Source organism: Protopterus annectens, chromosome 1.part1 (assembly GCF_019279795.1).
Source record: "Protopterus annectens isolate FY-2018-M chromosome 1.part1, PAN1.0, whole genome shotgun sequence".
Lineage (NCBI taxonomy): Eukaryota > Metazoa > Chordata > Ceratodontiformes > Protopteridae > Protopterus > Protopterus annectens.
The window spans coordinates 1,568,998,885-1,569,018,092 of NC_056726.1; positions in this window are offsets into that span (position 1 = coordinate 1,568,998,885).

A 19,208-nucleotide genomic window follows, 5' to 3' on the forward strand; every position below is an offset into this window, starting at 1 on the left:
ATTATTGAATCCCCAAATGATGTGGATATTCTACAAAAGGGCCTTACAGAAACAGATACTTGGTGCCAGAGCCATGGGATCAAGCTTAATGCCAAGAAATGTATAGTTATCCCCTTTAGGAAAAAACATGTACCCATGAATTACCACATAGGTGGCATTACACTAAACACTGAAAGTGTGATGAGAGACTTAGGGACACAGGTGGACAGTGGTCTCACCTTCCATAACCACATTGCTACAACAGTCAGGAAATCCTTCTATCTGGCACACCTCATCACTAAGGGATTTTCATCCAGAAAAAAGGAGGTCATTGTCCCACTGTACCCATCCCTCATTAGGCCCATTATAGAGTACAATGCCCCATTTGGTATGTACCTCATAAGATATCTGCAACAGCTGGAAAGGCCGCAGAAATACCTTACTAAAAGAATCACAGGCCTAAAGCAGATGCCATATGCTGACAATCTAAAAAACTTCAGCTATACTCTGTGACATATCGTCCACTCAGAGATGATCTCTGCTTAACATACAAGGCCATGTCAAACCCTGAGCTGTTGGACATGCTCAACTTAAAGAAATCCCAATCCCTCAGAGCCACACACTGCAAGGATCTAAATCTTGTCCTCACAATGAAGAAAACATGCTAGAGGGATAGGTTCCTGACCCAGAGACTCCCCATACTCTGGAATAGACTGCCCATATATGTCAAGCAAAGTGCCTCCTTGGCCCTCTTAAAAAGGAACCTTGATGATTGGATGGGAGATAGGAAATTTACCTCGGGGATCACGTCAGTTGCCCTGCAAGACAGGGGTCCAGGGAAATAAATATTGTGTGAAGAAATATCTAGGGAATTGTTATGGCTAGGCTTGTATAGGCCCTAGGGCCAATAGCCTAGTACCAACCTATGAACCTATGAACCCATTTCTTCCCCATTTATATGATGAGCAGTGTTGCTACTTTGCTGTGAATACCCATCTTGGTCTATCTGTCAACCATTGCACTGAGCTGTGGTGCCTTTCTTGCATTTGTATTTCATTGTTTGGTGGTATATGCCACTGCACTACATGCACTGCCTTCGACATACTAGTGTGCTGGTGTCCTGTCATAAAGGCCAGCATGAGAGAACAGCAAAAAGGTGAGTGATGTGTTTTTCACTTTCTCCATACCTGTGTGATCTCAAATTTAGTGATGACGTTTATCTATTTATTTTATTTTTCCTTTGTTGACCATGTTAGCCAACTAGAATAGTGGCCTGCATTCAGGGGTAACCTGAGGTAAAATTTATACTAGTAGGAGAAATCTTGTGAGGACATTGTGGAACTGCTCCTACTCTTCATTGTTGTGAGTGGGACCCATTTTGCGGGAGCACTTCTTGTTTTCATTCCAGGTTCAGAGGTGGCCCAGAAAGCAAATATCAAGACCAGAGAATGTGTGCAGTATCCTGAGGATATGTTTCAAAAATATATGTTTGATGAAGATGAGTCAGCAAATGATGGCTATATGATTATAACCCCTAGTCAGGAGGGTTGCAGGATGACTTACGTAAAGAAATATTGATGCAGAATGAGCCAGAAAATGAAGGAAATGTTTCCTGGGGGACATTATGGAGCAAATACAAAAGGAGGATGCAGAGACAGTCCCGAAGAACAGTGCTGAGATGGAAAAGAAAACATATGCAGAGAAAGTAAAAGAAGGGAAAAAGAGAGTAGCAAAAAAGAAAGCAGAAGAAGATGAAAAATGAAGCATGTGGCAAGGACTGAAAGTAAAGAACACAAAAAATGAACTGAGATGAAGTGTAAGGAAATTTAACAGTGCCTTTGAATTTAAAGCTGATGAGGTAAGAACATTTCTTCTTACTAACACAGAGACATTTTGTGACATTATATTTGAGACTTTTTCAATGGAAAAATTTCTTGGACAATATGAAAAAAAGAAAGACTGTAACCCACAGAATCGTATTGTGATAAAAGCATTTAACAGGGAAACAAAAAAGAAAATGCATGTACATTTTCGAACAGAAGTAGAAAGAGAGGCCTTAAAAGGACATTTAAAACATTTACGTAAAGGAGTACTGCGCATTGCAAAAGTTTAGGACAAAAGGTGGTTTATGGACTGGAGGCTGGGAATGTAATATTGTGGTAATCACCCATGGTAAATCTGGAGGGGAACAAGGATGTTGTAAAATACGGGGATATCTGAAAATGGGAGCACTACAAAATCGTGAAAGCCCAAAATCCTGAGACCAAAATACTGAATCTTATAATACTGAAAACACACAGGATACCAACACTTACTATATACCAGCACAAGTACATACAGAAACATATTACTCTTCAACTATAAGCAGGGGGGCAAGCTCCCCTGCTTCCCCCTGCTACTTAAATACATCAACTTTGAGATTGCACTTCACTACACTAAGTGCAATCTTGGAGTTAATATATTTAAGTAGCAGGTGTGGGGGGTACAGGGGGGGCTTAAACCCTGGTTATGCTTGGAGAAGAGTAATATGGTTTGTCTTTTATTTGTTTCTATATGTACTTGTGCTGGTATATAGTAAGTGTTGGTATCCTGTGTGTTTTCAGTATTATAAGATTCAGTATGTTGAGATTCCAGTATTTTAAACTTTCAAGATTTTGGTCTCAGGATTTTGGGTTTCAGGATTTTGGGCTTTCAGGATTTTGTAGCGCTCCACTGAAAACATGTTTTTTTATTATTATTATGGCAAGAATGACATTTGATAACTAAGTGTCACAAAAGAAAATGTTATATTTGTGGTGAAATGGGATATGATACAAAAATGTGAATTGAAATGCTGTAAATGCAACAAAATTAAACATTTCTGGATGGATTGCAAAACAATGAAAATAAGAGTAAAGAAAAAAGAAAGAAGAAAATGAACAAAGAGATGAAATTTTAGAAGTAGAAGAAAAATTACATGGGGAAAAATAATAAAGAGGATAAAGAAGAGGGTTCTGAAATAAGTGATAAATAAGACATAAACTGTGAGCTGTTAAAAGAAAAAAAACAGAATTCTAATGGTAAAAGGGTAAAAGACAGAAAAAAAATTAAAAATATAAGCACAAAATAAAAAATTAAGAAAATGCAAGAAAGAGTATATACAGCTAATGATTGGGGGGTTGTATAATGTTTAAGGTGCTTGAATCACATACACAAGGTACAGTGTTTGATGCTCATCTTTGGGAGGGAAATTAGCTAGGCTTAAAATGACCTGTTAAGAAAGCTAGGCTAGTAATTAGCTATGAAGTTATGAGACAATGAAACTAAGGAAAAAGGAAGCTGAAAAATGTAAGATTATGGTAAGAATAGGGATTTTTGGGGGTTGTAGTACATGTGATGTAGATGTAATTAGAAGACACAAGATTTTTAACAAATGAAAGATTAAAACAGAGAAACTATGGGGAGGAATGATACTCTGGAATTTGGGAAATGAGAGATATTCTGGAATAACAGTATTCTGTAGAAATCCAGTAAAGATATTAGATGCACCTTTAGCAAAATTGTAAGATTAACCATTATACATTTAAAAAGTTAAGAACAAGTATATAGAATTATAACATTATATGCCTATACTAATTGTAAAAAAAGGGAAAGCTTATTTCATCAGATTTTAGACTATGTAGTGATAAATATGACAATTATAATAACAGGAGACTTTATGATTTAAGGACAAGAGCAAAAATAAAACAATGATATAAGAAAAATGCTAGAAGTTATAAGGCATGGTAAGTTAAACCTTTGGCACAACAATTCATGAAATTACAAAAGGGGTATGTATAGAACTGAAATAGACTATTTTATAATATCAGAAGGTTTAGCTATAAGAGAAGGGAAGGTAGATGTAACTGGATTTTTAGATTGTCTTTCACTATGGCTAAAGATCAAGGAAAACAAGGAATATATAAAAATAGGCAAAGGAATGAATAGGATAAATGAGAAAGCGTGGAATGAAGAAGGAAAGATTAGTGATGCAATTATGGAAATGTATTACTATGAGAACATTTTTAAAAATTGGTCTGAATGGTGATAATATTTAAGGAAAAAATATAAAAAAATTTACAGTAGCAATATGATGTGAGAAAAGTAGAGAAAGAAAAATATAAAAGAACGGATTCACTTTATAATCTTGAAATACTGAAATCTTGAATTTCAGTATCTCAAGACTATAAAACCAAACATTCAAAATACCGAAACCCCAAAAGCGCGAAACTCAAATTGTGACTTTTAAGTACACTCTCCACCACACAAACACACATACACTTTCCTCCCCACACTACAACAAACAAAGCATACACAAACATGATACAAATACACGCACCTACCCTACATATAAGTAGGGGGGAAAGCCCCCCTGCACCTCCGCTACTTATATATACTAACTCTGAGGTTGCACAAAAAAGACAGACACTAAACCAACCACTACACACTCTACATTCCCCTTGCACAAACACACATCATATACATACAAACAGCACCACTCTCAACACTTACCCTCTCACCTGCATACCGTAACCTACACCTACAACATCCCAACACACTTACACACACTAAAGTCCCTACCCAAAACCCTTAAAAACTAAACACTTACCTAAACCTCCAGCTATCCATTAACACAGCATACCACCACAGCCGATGATTTGACATTTCCGGATTCGGTCATGTGGACTTTCGCACAACTGGGCTTTCGTGATTTTAGTCGCGAGATACTGAAATTCAGGATTTCAGTATTTTGAGATAGTGAAGTACACCCGAAAGAAAATATAATGATGGACTGGAAGATTTAGACTATAATCAGAGAAACTAATTTGACAAAGAAAATTATATGAAAAAATCAAGAAAAAAATACAAGAATTGTTGCGGAAACAAATAATTTTTTTACAAGGAAAAAGAGAATAAGTATCAAGTCACTTAAACAGACTAGTAAAGGAACATGGTAGTATAATGAGAGAAATAAAAAATGTAAAAGGAGAAATCGAAACAACTCAGGAGAAGATTATGAATAGTGAGATACAGTATGTACAAGAAATGTTTAAAGAAAAAACAATGTACTGAAAAAGCATGGCATGTAAAAGAGTCAACAGAAAAGAAAATAAAGAGTTGAAATGGGAGATTACTTTAAATGAGCTAGATAAAGTATTAGAACAAATAAATATAGATTTGGCTGCATGACCAGAGATAATATAGCATGAAATGTATAAATAATTAAGGAACTGGCAATAAATATATATTTTTAAAGATTTTGAATGAATGGTTGAATGAATGTTTTATGTATAAAGAATTGTGTAGTGGAATACTTAAATTCATATGGCAGAAGGATGATAGAAATTCATATGTCAGAAAGAAGATAGAAGACAAAAACTGGAGACAGATAGTGTTGAATAATAATGATTATAAGATATTTGATTATAAGATCTTGGTATGGTAAAAAATTTTAAAGGGAAAAAAGAATGTATAAATGAATAAATAAAATGTTACCAAGAAAAAATATTTTTGTGGAAAATAAAAACTGACGATATAGAAAAAGAAAAGTATGGTATAAGAATGTAAAGACAAAACATTAATATCTGAAAGCATGGGAAAATCAAAAAGATGAAAAAAGTAAAGCTATAAAAATAAGAAACAAATGGTGCAATCAGAAAGTAGAATGTCAAGATCCTTTGTGGAGACTGGTAATAGATCAATTGCCAGTAAAAAGAAATATGCCATATACAAAGAAAAGTGATAGAATATGTTTATATTGTCAAGACGAAGAAACTATGGGACGTGTTTTTTGCAATTTAAAAGAGTAAAAAAAAGCTATTTGGAAAAGTATGTATAGAAGGTTTTTCGAAGATATAAAAGAAGTGGATAAAATAAACATGGATATGATTAAATATGGATATTATAAGAATATAAGTAAAGACTACATTAAAATGAAAGATAAAAAGTTATTTTAAAAAGAAGTGGATAAAATAAACATGGATATGATTAAATATGGATATTATAAGAATATAAGTAAAGACTACATTAAAATGAAAGATAAAAAGTTATTTTATGTGATAGGAGTAATGTGGAATGAAAGAATAACATTTCAAGGTAAATAGATTTTAGCAACAATATTAAGTGAAATCAGATGATTATGGAAAAAGCAGTGGGGGTCTAACAGGGATCACAATTTAGTATGATTGTAAAGAAAATGAATGAATATGTGTAAATAGATTTGTTTAGCTATGCATTTATATATTTATAAATATTTATAAATATGTAAATTTGTTGTAAATAAGTTTTTTTTTTGTACATAATTAATGGACTCCTTCTCTTTTCGAAAGATGCCATGGAATCTTTTACATCCAACTGAGTTCCCACCAACTCAGACAGATGGACCTTGGTATATAGTCTCACTCGAAGGATGGCACACTTAGCTGGGCAGGACTCCCCTTATGCTGCAATGCAGTGTCAGCAGTCTATCTCTCTGGTGTAGGAATAGAACTCATAGCCTTATGCAACAAAAGTGAGTGTAATACTTGTTGTGCCACTGACAGTGACATTAGATTTAAACTTCATTAGAGTGTCACACACAAGATTGACAGGAAAGGCTTGAAAAAGAAAACATTGACGATATCAGGTGTATACTCTGCGACAAAAGTAGGTCTAGAGTTACCTGAACTAAGGAACTAAACTTCATCTTTGATATAAACAAACTATGTTGGAGGGGCAGGTATGTCTCTCACAGATTCCCCTTTCTTTGGAAAAGACTTCCCATTCGTGTGAAACAAAACTCTTTCCTATGCCTATTCAAATGGAATTTGGACCAATGGATAGGAAATTGCAAATTCACCTGGCTTATCACCTTTGTCTTTTAGGAACAGGTGCAGTTTGTAGATGTGCTAAGGGATGGGAATATACCATTGGTTCATTGGTTGATTGATTGGCACTAGGCTACCTGTCCTCATGGGCCATTTTAAGCTTAGCCAATTATCTCAAGTGAGAATCAAACCCTGCACCTTGTGTATGTAAGGTAAACACCTTAACCCTTATGCCAACCACCCACCCATGCCAAAGCCATTCTAGCTCATGAGCACTGATAATTGGGAAAATTGGGGCATGAATGGCTGGTCTTAAAAGGCTCTAGGGCCGTTATCCCAGTAAACTCTTATGATCTCATGATTCTATAACCTTGCAGCATGCATGTCAAAAGCAATGTTTTTTGTCAGGGGACAAGCCCCTGTGAGCCCCATGCAGCCCCCACATCCCCTCTAAGACTGCAGAATACCGGGGAAAGGACATATTCCCTAATCCCAGTATTATAGCAGTCTTACACTAATGTCAATCAGCTTTCCTGTTCATAAAATGTATAATGAAGAAAAGCTATGAACTTAAGAAATAAGACTGGATCAATATATATGTGTGTTATACCCATATTTTATCCAATTTTCTGTCCTTAGGGGAAAGATAACAAGGATCAGCAAGTAGGATTTTGACAATTTTGACAAACTGCCACTGTCTATAAGGGGCATGGGTACCACCCCAGGAGTGAATTTGCAATTTCCCATTGATTGGTCCAGATTGCACTTGAAGATGATCAGGGATTGACTCTGCTCCACAGGAAAAGGAAGCTTTTTTAGGAGTAGGGGCAATTTCTAGGACACGGCTGTCTCTCCAGCATGATCTATTCATGTCAGAGATCAGGTATAGATGCTTGGAGCAGGTAACCCTCACCTAGTTAGTTTTGCAAATATGCAACATTTCCAACAGGGCTGCTTCAGAGACTACCTTGTAGGTCAAGCATAGCTCACCCCTTAGTAATCAGTAGGACTCTGAATACAGTGATAGAGCTTTCAATCAGTCCACATATGACATATTGGTTATACCCTGTATTTTTTTTGTTGAGAAACCTATCAGGATGCTCCAACTGTTGCAGTTGCCTGGTGTGATACAAGACAAAGGGTGCATTGTGCTTGATTATTGGTCTGATGAGGGTTGAGCACACTGGTACTATCAACAAACCAACTAATTATGACACTACTAAGTATAACAAAACAAAAAGAAAGATCACAGCTAAAAGGACTGTTTATTTTAAGTAGTAAGCACTTTCGTTCACCAAACTTCAAATCACGTTTCTTTTTTTTTTATTTTAAGTTGGTCATATGACCATAGAAGACCATTTAAGATGGGGTGAATGTTAACAAGTATGTCTGAAGAAGTTTCTTGAAGTTTGGTGAATGAAAGCGCTTACTATTTAAAATCACGTATCCGCGGTAGTGGTGCTGCAGTAGCGTTGTCACCTCACAGCAAGACGTTGCCGCATTCGATTTTCAGCTAGAGCGTCTTCTGTGTGGAGGCATGCATGAATGGGCGTGCCTTCGTTGAAGGTTGTGCATCAAGGCTGGTAACTTGGCATGTAAAAATCCACTACCAAACATTAGCGGACCAGAGTTCTGCTGTGGCGACCCCTAACCGGGATAAGCCGAAAGACACAACAACATTTTAGGCTGCGGTGGTGGTGCTGCGGTAGTGTTGTCACCTCACAGTAAGACGTTGTCTTGTTCAATTCTCAGCTAGAGCGTCTTCTGTGTGGATACATGCTTGAATGGGTGTATCTTCATTGAAGGTTGTGCATCAGGGCTGGCAATATTCTGAACTATATGCTTTGCAAGTATGGTATGCCCGGCCAAACCATGAAACTCCAAACACCAACGGCCAGCAATGTGCAATACAAAGACACTGACATCTAAATTAGAATTCAAAGATATTATTTATTCCATATTCTTGTAATAAGTATCTCTAAACCAGTTTTGGCTATCAAGCCTTCATCAGTGGGTGAATTTTTTTCTGTTAAGAATGATGTATATTTATACATATCCCCAACCAATGGAAAACATGGTACAGCCAACCTAGTGATTAGAGTACATTATTAGGTTTTAAACATGAAATAAGGTTCAAGCATATTGTTTAATGTACTAATAATCTTAAAACAATAATTTCCATGTGATAGTGGATCAAAGGTAAGTTATAGGAAAAACACATATATCAGATTATGTATATAAAGAATAATAATCATCTGAAATGCATCATATTTGTCATATATTACTTTACCTAGGGAACATATCCTGTATGTCTCATACAATACTTTTCTCATAAAGTGTGATATCTTGGTATGTAATAAGTTTGGTATGTAATATTAATCATATACATAACATATATTCTAATTTATATATGTATCTCAGTATATTATATGTGAACATGAAATTTAAAGGGACAAGTGTCCTATTCAATTCTCTAGTATTTGATAAAATCTAGAGTACTTACATAACCAAATAGAATATCCTGGTATATTAAATATTTATACAAAAGACATGCTTCACAATATATTTAGCTGATTATTATCATGTGATAACCTGCAGGAAAAACTAGCCCAAAGCTACCACCGGCTAGTGAATTAACCCAAATATACATACCATCCTGGAGCTATTTATACATAATTATCAAGTCTTATATGTAATTTTAATTACATACAAAGCATTTATTAATATAAGTGTGTATGTATATGTATATATTCATATATCATATGTAAATACATGATTTCAATGGACAAATGTCCTATCTGATTCCCCATGAACAAAAGACATGCTTCACTAGAACAGACTCAACTCATACATATTAGGCTGAATATGATCTTGTTGAGGCCTAAAAGGAAGACTGGCTGTCAGTTACCACAAACTAATGGATTATTAGAATATACATGCCATCTTTAATCTATTTACAAATGATCATTGAGGCCCGGGGGAAAAAGTCCCCCAAGGTTAATGATCCGGTATTTCTCTTTGTGGTTTAAGATGGTATGCCAACCTTGTTGTTTATTTCTGTCCCCTGTGATCTTGTCGATAATCATAAACATAAAATTAGCATTAGTGTGTTTAATAGTGTGTCTGTATAAAGCATTAGTTTCTTTTTTGTTCTGGATGTCACTTTTGTGTTCAGACATTCTTATTCTGAGTGAGCCAGAGGTCTGACCCACATAAAATGCTTTACACTGGCAAGTGGCTAAATAAATGATCCAGCTGCTGCTGCAGTTCCAAACACTCTAGAGTTATGCACTCTATTTGTGTTCGCACTGGTAAATTCCTTCAGTTTGCTTACATGTGAGCATGAGCTACAATGGCCATATGGGAAGGTGCCCAAGAGTTTGTTTCCAGTCATAGTCATTTGTTGGTATATTGCATCCCCACTCTCCCTCTGCTTATAGTGAGAAAAGAGACCTCCTAGTGTTTTTCCTCGTCTGAATGAGAACATACATTTAGGACCTAAAAGTTTCCTTAGTTCATCATTGGCCAAAAGTATATTCCAATGGGTATCTAATGTGTTCCTGATAACATTGTGATTCCTTCTATATGCAGTCACAAACCTGAGGGTGGAATATTCCATTCTGGTTATTCGTTCATTGTATTGTAACAAAATATTTCTATCCTGAGTAGTGGGCCATTCACTTGCTCTACGTATATCCGATGCTCTATATCCTCTATCTTTAAATCTATGGTAAAGATCCTATCTGGCTTGTTCAAAATCTTGTTCTGATGAGCTAATGTGTTTGATACGCATAAATTGAGATTTTGGTATATTCCTGATGGTGTTGTATGGATGCATGCTTGATGCATGGAGCAGAGTGTTATACTGTGGATATTTCCGATATGTCTTAGTACTCAAAGTATGATCTTTATTCCTATATATTGTGACATCCAGAAAATCAATAATATTGTGATTAGATGTTACAGTAAACTCAATGCCCCATATATTTCCATTCAAGTATTCTACAAATTCCTGTAAGTATGCCTCATCTGCCCGCCACACCATCCAGCAATTGTCCAAGTATCTACGCCAGATGTCAATCTCCACCATATATAGTTTGTGGAGGGGATCATAGATCATACATTCTTCAAAAAAAGCCATGAAAAGGTCCGCATATATGCTCCCATCATACTTATTCTGTGTGATATATTTCCTATTCCTTATGGTAAAATTATGTCCAATCTCAATCAGTCTACAATAGGGACATGATTCACACTTATACATCCATGGATTTCTACCGATGTTCCTCTGTTCCTTTTTAAGAATGTTTTTTAAGTTTGCGCCCTTTCTATATACAATCCTAGGCAAGCAATTAAATTTATCCCTAATACCGGTGTCTTCCATCAGGACACACCAATTCTTTACCAAAATATTCCTTAATGGGTTAGAGTCCAAGGTGCAGAAAGTGATAAAACTTAACCAAAAATTATTTTCAATGTCCCTTTCAAACCCACTCTCTTGGAGTTGTTCAAATGTAGGCCTCATTATTTCTTCCCTACTTAGGATGGGTTTAAAATACCCATTTCCTCTTTTCTTTTGAACTTTCTTAGTCAGCTCTTCAATGAAAAGTGTATCCAAGTTTTAAAAACATGTTCTTTAAGTTAGTACACTCGGTCAAAAAGTCAACCTCCAAGAATTACGGGGGGCAAGTTTCATTGAATGCTTATTGCTACCCAGGGTTGAATGACCAGTGTTCTATAGCCTGTTTACTGAAATTAAAAAGTCTTTCTAGATGAAGGAAGAGGTTTAGAATTACATTCGCATTCACTAAATATTTTTATATGGATGTTTTAAATGGTTAATGACGGCAAAGGGAAAGCAGGGTGGACAAGGATAAAATAAGCCATCTGGGGCGTATTCAGCTTTGGTATCTTTTGAAATGTGAAATGTGAAATGTATGTTTCTTTAGTATGGGGTATTTAACTTTTAATGAAGAGATGCTTCAACAAAGTATTAGTTTAAGGGTGTGCACACTTATGCAACCAGCTCATTGTACTGTTTTTATTTTTTATATTTTATTGTGGTCACATTTTTTATATCACAAAAACCTGGCATTTCAAGAGGGTGCGTACACCTTTTATGCCCACTGTATACATATGTGTATATATATATATATATATATATATATATATATATATATATATATATATATATATATATATATATATATATATATATACTTAATATTTGTTTTACACACACACATACACATGTATGTGTGTATACATCTGTGGATATATATATATATATATATATATATATATATATACACACACACACACTATATATCTATATCTTGTTCCCCTCTACTCGACACTCATTAGACCCATTATAGAGTACAATGTCCCTTTTGGAATGTACCTTACAAAACATCTGCAGCAGCTGGAAAGGCCACAGAAGTACCTCACAAAGAGGATTACTGGCCTCAAACCAATGCCCTACACTGACCGCCTTAAAAAACTCCAGCTTTACTCCGTATCATATCGCCTACTCCAAGGTGATCTCTGCCTAACATATAAAGTTATGTCAAACCCAGAGCTGTTGGACATGCTACACCTAAAGAAATCCCAATCCCTCCGAGCTACATGATCTAGGGACCTAAACCTTGTCACCACAATAAACAGGACATGCTGGAGGGATAGATTCCTGTCCCAGAGACTTCCCATACTCTGGAACAGGCTACCCATCTATGTCAAGCAAAGTTCTTCATTAGCACTCTTCAAGAAAAATCTTGATGAGTGGATGGGAAATAGGAAATACGCCCCGGGGATAACTTCTTTGTCTCTGCTCAACAGTGGCACAGGAAAATAACTTTCTTGGGTGGTGTAAGCCAAGGAACCTTGTTGGCTAGGCTTACGTAGGCCCTTGGGCCAATAGCCTAGTACCTATGAACCTATATATTTATATGTGTATGTATATATATATATATATATATATATATATATATATATATATATATATATACAGACACACCCCCAGATTTACTATTCCTCCATGAAGGACTAGCTTAGTCCTATATGGAGGCGGCCGTTTAGGAGCAGGACAGCAGCATGCATAACATATTAATGAGGCACGCTGCCTGAGCTCCTAATCATACATGGAGCATGTAAGAGTGCAGGGGGTGTGTCTGAGAGCAGGGCTCTCAGAATATACACCCCCCCACAATGAAGAACAGCAGAAAGGGCTTAGAAATGAGTGAGACCACTCATAAGTGTCCGCATATCCTCACCAACATTCCCCCTCATGTACAACAGCAAGTATATAGAAATAAAATGAACAAACCCTTTTTTTTTTTTTTAGAAATCCGATTAAAGCTAACCGTATGTGCGCAGGTGTGCCCATTGCTTAGCTGTGGTTAATGCAGCTTAAATGGCTGAAGTGGATAACAAGGGAGATATATGCAAATGAAGCAGCATAGTAATAGTGTAGTGGGCAGAGCATTCGCCTTACGAGCAGGCATTCCCGGTTTGAGTCCCACTGCAGCACATTCCATTTTCCATGGCAAAGCATGTTATGACTAATATTTATGTTGCATAACCCACTAAATAACATATATTTATGAACTGGTGTACTGCAGTAAATGCACATGTGAAGTGTCAGTATCATAGGTTCATAGGTTGGTACTAGGATATTGGCCCTAGGGCCTATACAAGCCTAGCCATAGCAATTCCCTGGCTGTTTCTTCCCACACTATTTACTTCCTGGATTCCTGTCTAGCAGGGTGACTGATGTGATCCCCGGGGTGAATTTCCTTTCTCCCATCCAATCGTCAAGGTTTCTTTTGAAGAGGGCCAAAGAGGCACTCTGCTTGACATGTATGGGCAGTCTATTCCAGAGTCTGGGGGGTCTCTGGGTCAGGAACCTATCCCTCCAGCTTGTTTTGTTTATTGTGATGACAAGGTTTAGATACCTGGAGTGTGTGGCTCTGAGGGATTGGGATTTCTTTAAGTGTAGCATGTCCAACAGCTTTGGGTTTGACATGGCCTTGTATGTTAAGCAGAGATCACCTCTGAGTAGACGATATGCGACGGAGTATAGCCGGAGTTTTTTAAGGCAGTCAGCATAGGGCATCTGCTTTAGGCCTGTGATTCTTTTAGTGAGGTATTTCTGTGGCCTTTCCAGTTGTTGCAGGTGTCCTGAGAGGTACATACCAAATGGGGCATTGTATTCTATAATGGGTCTAATGAGGGATGAGTACAGTGGGACAATGACGTTTTTTTCTGAATGAAAAGCCCTTAGTGATGAGGTTGGCCACATAGAAGGATTTCCCGACTGTTGCGACAATGTGGTTATCGAAGGTGAGACCACTGTCCACCTGTGTCCCTAAGTTTCTTATCACACTTTTGGTGTTTAGTGTACTGCCACCTATGTGGTAATTCACAGGTACATGTTTTTTTCTAAATGAGATAACTATACATTTCTTGGCATTGAGCTTGAGCCCATGGCTCTGGCACTAAGCTTCTGTTTCATAATGAATAAAGCACTAGTAAGCAGGTTTAAGCACCAATAAGTAGTAAACATATTAAGCCCATTTGAGTGGAGGTAATCAATGCGCACACAGGTTAAGCAATTCTAAGGCTAAGTCTCTGTAAGCATATGTAACAAGGGGTTAGCATTGCTTACCCTTTGCTTAAACCCATGCAAACCTGCTTACAAATGCTCAAAAGTGCCTTAATCACTCTGTATCCAACGACCCTTGTTCTGCCCATCAACAAAATAAACAGCCATGCAGGTCTTGAACCCAAAACCCATACACCATAGTCACTGTAGTTAACCACCAAGCCATCACAGAAGTACAAAAGAATGAGGTATCAGCAAACAAGTCTTCACCATAGTAAAACAAAACTGAACCTGTGAATGGAATCAGTATATAAACATATGTGCCTTAACCCACTAAATAACATAAATATGTGAACTGGAGTACAGCAGTAAGTCCAAAAGTCAGGTGTAATCGTAATAGAGCGTTGAAGTCCCCAATAAAACACAAGGACCCCATACAGTGTACTTACGCATGAATCATGGATACCAGGCATACATATACTGTGTAATGAATAATAAATCAATGCCAAAAAGGAATTATAATGAAAAGTCTAAAGTAAGCATTGCTAAGCATTTCACAGGTCAGCTTAGGAGGTGTCAGCAATGTGTAGGCTAGCTAACACATTGTGCCCGAAGGTATACCGCTTTAAACAATGTCAACCCTAGGTAAGCAGCTTTGCCCATAGCCTAGCCTTTTCAAAACTGGCCAATCACAGAAAAGTGTGGGAAATCTGCCCTACTTAAACCCAAGAGACAGGAATACATCTCATAACTGGCTGTAGCTTCCCCTTGCAGGCACCATGTCAGGTAGGGGAGAAGGTGTGCACTTTTGGGTGCAGTGCTGGTGCATTCAGGAGTCCAGAGTCATGGCAGGACTCCTTGTCAAAGACCATGATCAGTGACTGTTGCAGGGCCAGCACCAGGGCTCCCAATATAAGGCGGAGGCCTGGGACCATCTTGCCCGTGACCTCACCAGCGCCACTGGCATACAACGAACACGTGAGTAGGTCAGGCATCACTATACTGACCTGAAGCGGGGTAAGGGGGACCTCTTGGAGCAGTGGATCCCAAAGGCTAGAGTGGCAGGGGATGTTCCAGTTGTGTGTAAGTATCACCACACTATGTGTGTAATAATTTCCAGGTCATGTATATCATGGATAGGTATGGCTAAATATTCCTCTTATGTCCCCCACAACTGCAATGGAGTGGGTCGCGAACCAGGAGGCCCACGTCAGTCACCTGGCGAGGTTGCGATGTGTGGCAGGTCAGTAATACTCATGCATTTACTGTCATAGGAAACAAAACTAAAAGTAGTAGTAAATTAATTGCCTGTACAAAACCTGTATTGTTCAAGGCAAGTACTGCATACACCAGAGAATATGGCAGGAAACGTCTCATATAGTTTGTATGCAAATAAAAGTGTAATAGCCTGACAATAACAGTCTAACTGCTGGACTGCATGTGTATACTCTGGTATCATATGGTAATGTATATTTGTAATCATGTAGTAGTACTGTTGTATTAAGCACTGTTAGCCACACCATGCACCATAAATTGAATGTGTAGGAATGCCTGTATATGACTGGTGTAATCCCCAGAGGTCATTTAGTACAACTGAGAGACACATAGTCAGAAAACAGGGAAAATACAGACAACAAAACCTGAACAGCACATGCAATTGAGATGTGAACTGTTGTTTTTTAGCACACACAACCATGGTTTGAATCCTGCCAGTGGTAGTAGCCTGCATACAGAATCATACCCCACAACTGTACAGATATGTCCAGAATGTCCAGTAAAGTGGCCCATATCTGTTGCCTATCAACCTGTCCCCCTGGGAAATCAGTGGGATGATCCCAGATGTATAGGCAACAAACAGGAAATACAACTGATTGACACACACCTATGAGAACAAAGCTGGCACACTAGTAACTCCCCAAAACATTATGGAACTAAGACGCCATGTATGTCCAGTTTACACCCCAACTTGTCAAGCTGTGGCCAGAGTGTGTACAGTAACAGAGTGAGATATATGTGCATAATAGTAATGTGGAATCTGGTACTGTGTGTGGGAACATTCATTTAGTGCTAACAAACAATTCTTCCACAGGTCTGCCAGATACCAATACTGTGCCCAGACATACAAGAATGATACCCTGTACTGGTACTGTTTACATTGGTATTGTATTGCATTGCGACTGATGCAGTTGCTCTGAATAATGAGGTATTATACATCACTGTCACCCACACTGTCCTACAAAATATAACTGTCTAGGAAATCTGTATAAGAGTGTTGTAATACTAGGTTAGAATGCAAAAGCACAGGGGATTAATAAGACAGAAAGCAGATAGGAGATATACAGCAATATCTATATAGCAGACACAACTGTGATGGACAGTGTTGAAGTTGTAGCAGACACAGCCATGGTCTGAATCCAGGGGGTGGAAGTAGGCTGCATAGAGAATCATACCCCACAACCGTACAGATGAGGCCAGAATGTCCAGTATATGGGCCCATATCTGCTGCCTGTCCCCCTGGTAAGTCTGTGGGATGATCCCAGATGTTTAGCCAGCAAACAGGGAATACAAGTGATTGTCAAACATCTATGAGAATGAACTTGTCACTGTAGCAACCCCCAAAACTGTTAGGAGAGTAATAAGCCAGGTATGTCCTATCTACATTCCCATGTTGTCAAGCCATGACCAGTGTGTACAGTAACAGAGTGAGATGTATGTGCACAATACTAATGTGTAATCTGGAAGTTTGTGTGGCAACAGTCAGGTAGTGCTAACAAACATTGCTCCCACAGGTACATCGGATACGAACACTGCTGAGAAATAAAAAACATTATTACCTGTACTGGTACTGTTCACTCTGGTATTGTAGGGAATTGTGAGTGTTGCAGTTTCTCTGAATAATAATGTATCACTGATCACTGTCACCCACACAGTGCTAAATAATATAACTGTGTAGGAAAGCAAGTATATGTGTGTGTCAGGTCACTAAAGGTTGAAGAGGGCAATATTCTAGATATGTCCTGGTACACCTGCATGTGGTCAACACATGAAGTCTGTGCAGAAAGAGTTAGATAGCTATGTGCACATCAACCCGGAATCTGGGAGTATGTGTAGAAACAGTTAGTGTTAACAAACATTCCCTCCACAGGTATACCAGGTAAGAGGTGTATACTGCAGGTAAAACCAGTTCATGTATAATGATGATGACAGCCATATCACTGTCCAAACTAAGGCTATAGGGTAGTGCAGTAAGACTTGTAAGGTACAGATAGCACTGACTAGGAAAGTAATGTGGACTACAGGAATATACTAGTTGTTAATTGACATCTTTCTCCCCCACCACCATATCTTCAACAATAATCAACATACCCACCCCAACTGGTATGTAATGACACCTATGTTCTGATAATGTCCAATTGTTTGATAAATATTTTAATTGTTCCCATGCATGTGCTATACTGAATTATTCCAACATTGGTGGCATGGTGCCATCAATGTACCTGCATGCTGTTCCTATTACAACTGTGGTCCCATATATGCATGTGTTCTGTTTGCTATGCAACTGTTCCATATCTGGTGTCTGGGTTAATGGGAATATCTATGCATGCTGTTATACCTAACCCTGGAATGTGTTAACTATTACTAACCCACATACAATGATGAAATCTAAACACTATAGCACATTTGGGAAGGCCTGCCTCAGTGGACCCACCTGTCCCACCTCAGCATGTCTGGGGCCCAACCTGGGACCTCCCTGTCCGTTGGTCCTGCACCACCTTTGGGTGGAACTGTTTCAGGAGATGGGGCTTGCCCCTCCTGGGAGCGGGCGCGGACAAGTACCTGTCACCCATCCACAGGTTGGGGTCATGGTGCGTAGAGAGCTCAACCAGCAGCTTGGTGATCTTCTACTCCAGCTCGAGGGCCATGTGTCGTGACTAGAGCATCAGTTTGGCTCTGTGACCCATCCTCAGCACAGCCACCATTGGGGCTCTGAAGGTGCAGTGGTGACTGCCCATGGGTGGGGACCTCAGTCCCACTGTTTCCACTAGGGGGCTCATGGGCTTCCAATTTCCCAGCACCCATCCCCATCAAGGTGTTTACCCCCCACATGTGTCATATACCACCCCTGTATGCATCTTGTTTGTCTTGTCTGTTAATCTACCCAACCTACCTCCCCAAATATACCTACTACCTCTCCCTAACATCCCACTCTCACCTGAAAAATAAAAAAAAGGCAATCTGTTCCTAAAAAAAAAATCTCGCCCCCCCATACATAGCTGTTCATTTCGCACATGTGTCCACTGGACACATATAATCTGTTTTAATTGGCATCACAACTTATTATTGTTGTCCTCATTCCCCTCCCAGGGGTTTGAGTGTCCAAATCTACCTCCAAATTCAGTGTATATGCAAAGCTGATGCTGTAGAAGAAATGGGCAGCTATGGACCTTCCCTACACCCTTGCTGCATATCCCTAGCTATTTTCCCTACTGTCTTTCCCTCTTCGTGCTCCTTTTTCACCAGTTTCCTATCAACCTTTTTTTTCTTTTCTTTTAAAGAAATTAGGGCAGGGGTATGTGGGGGTAAGCACGTTTAAGCAGCAGTAAGTGGGTTTAGCCTGTTAGAGCAGGGGTAAGCAATGCCTACACAGGTTAAGTAATTTAGAAGCTAACTGAGTATAAGAAACTGTAACCGGAAGTTAGCAGTGCGTACCTCTGCGCAGACCCGCGCAAACCTGCTTGCAACTGTTCAAAAGTGCCTTAATCACTCGGTATCCAATGGCCCTTGTTCTGCCCAGCAGCAAAATA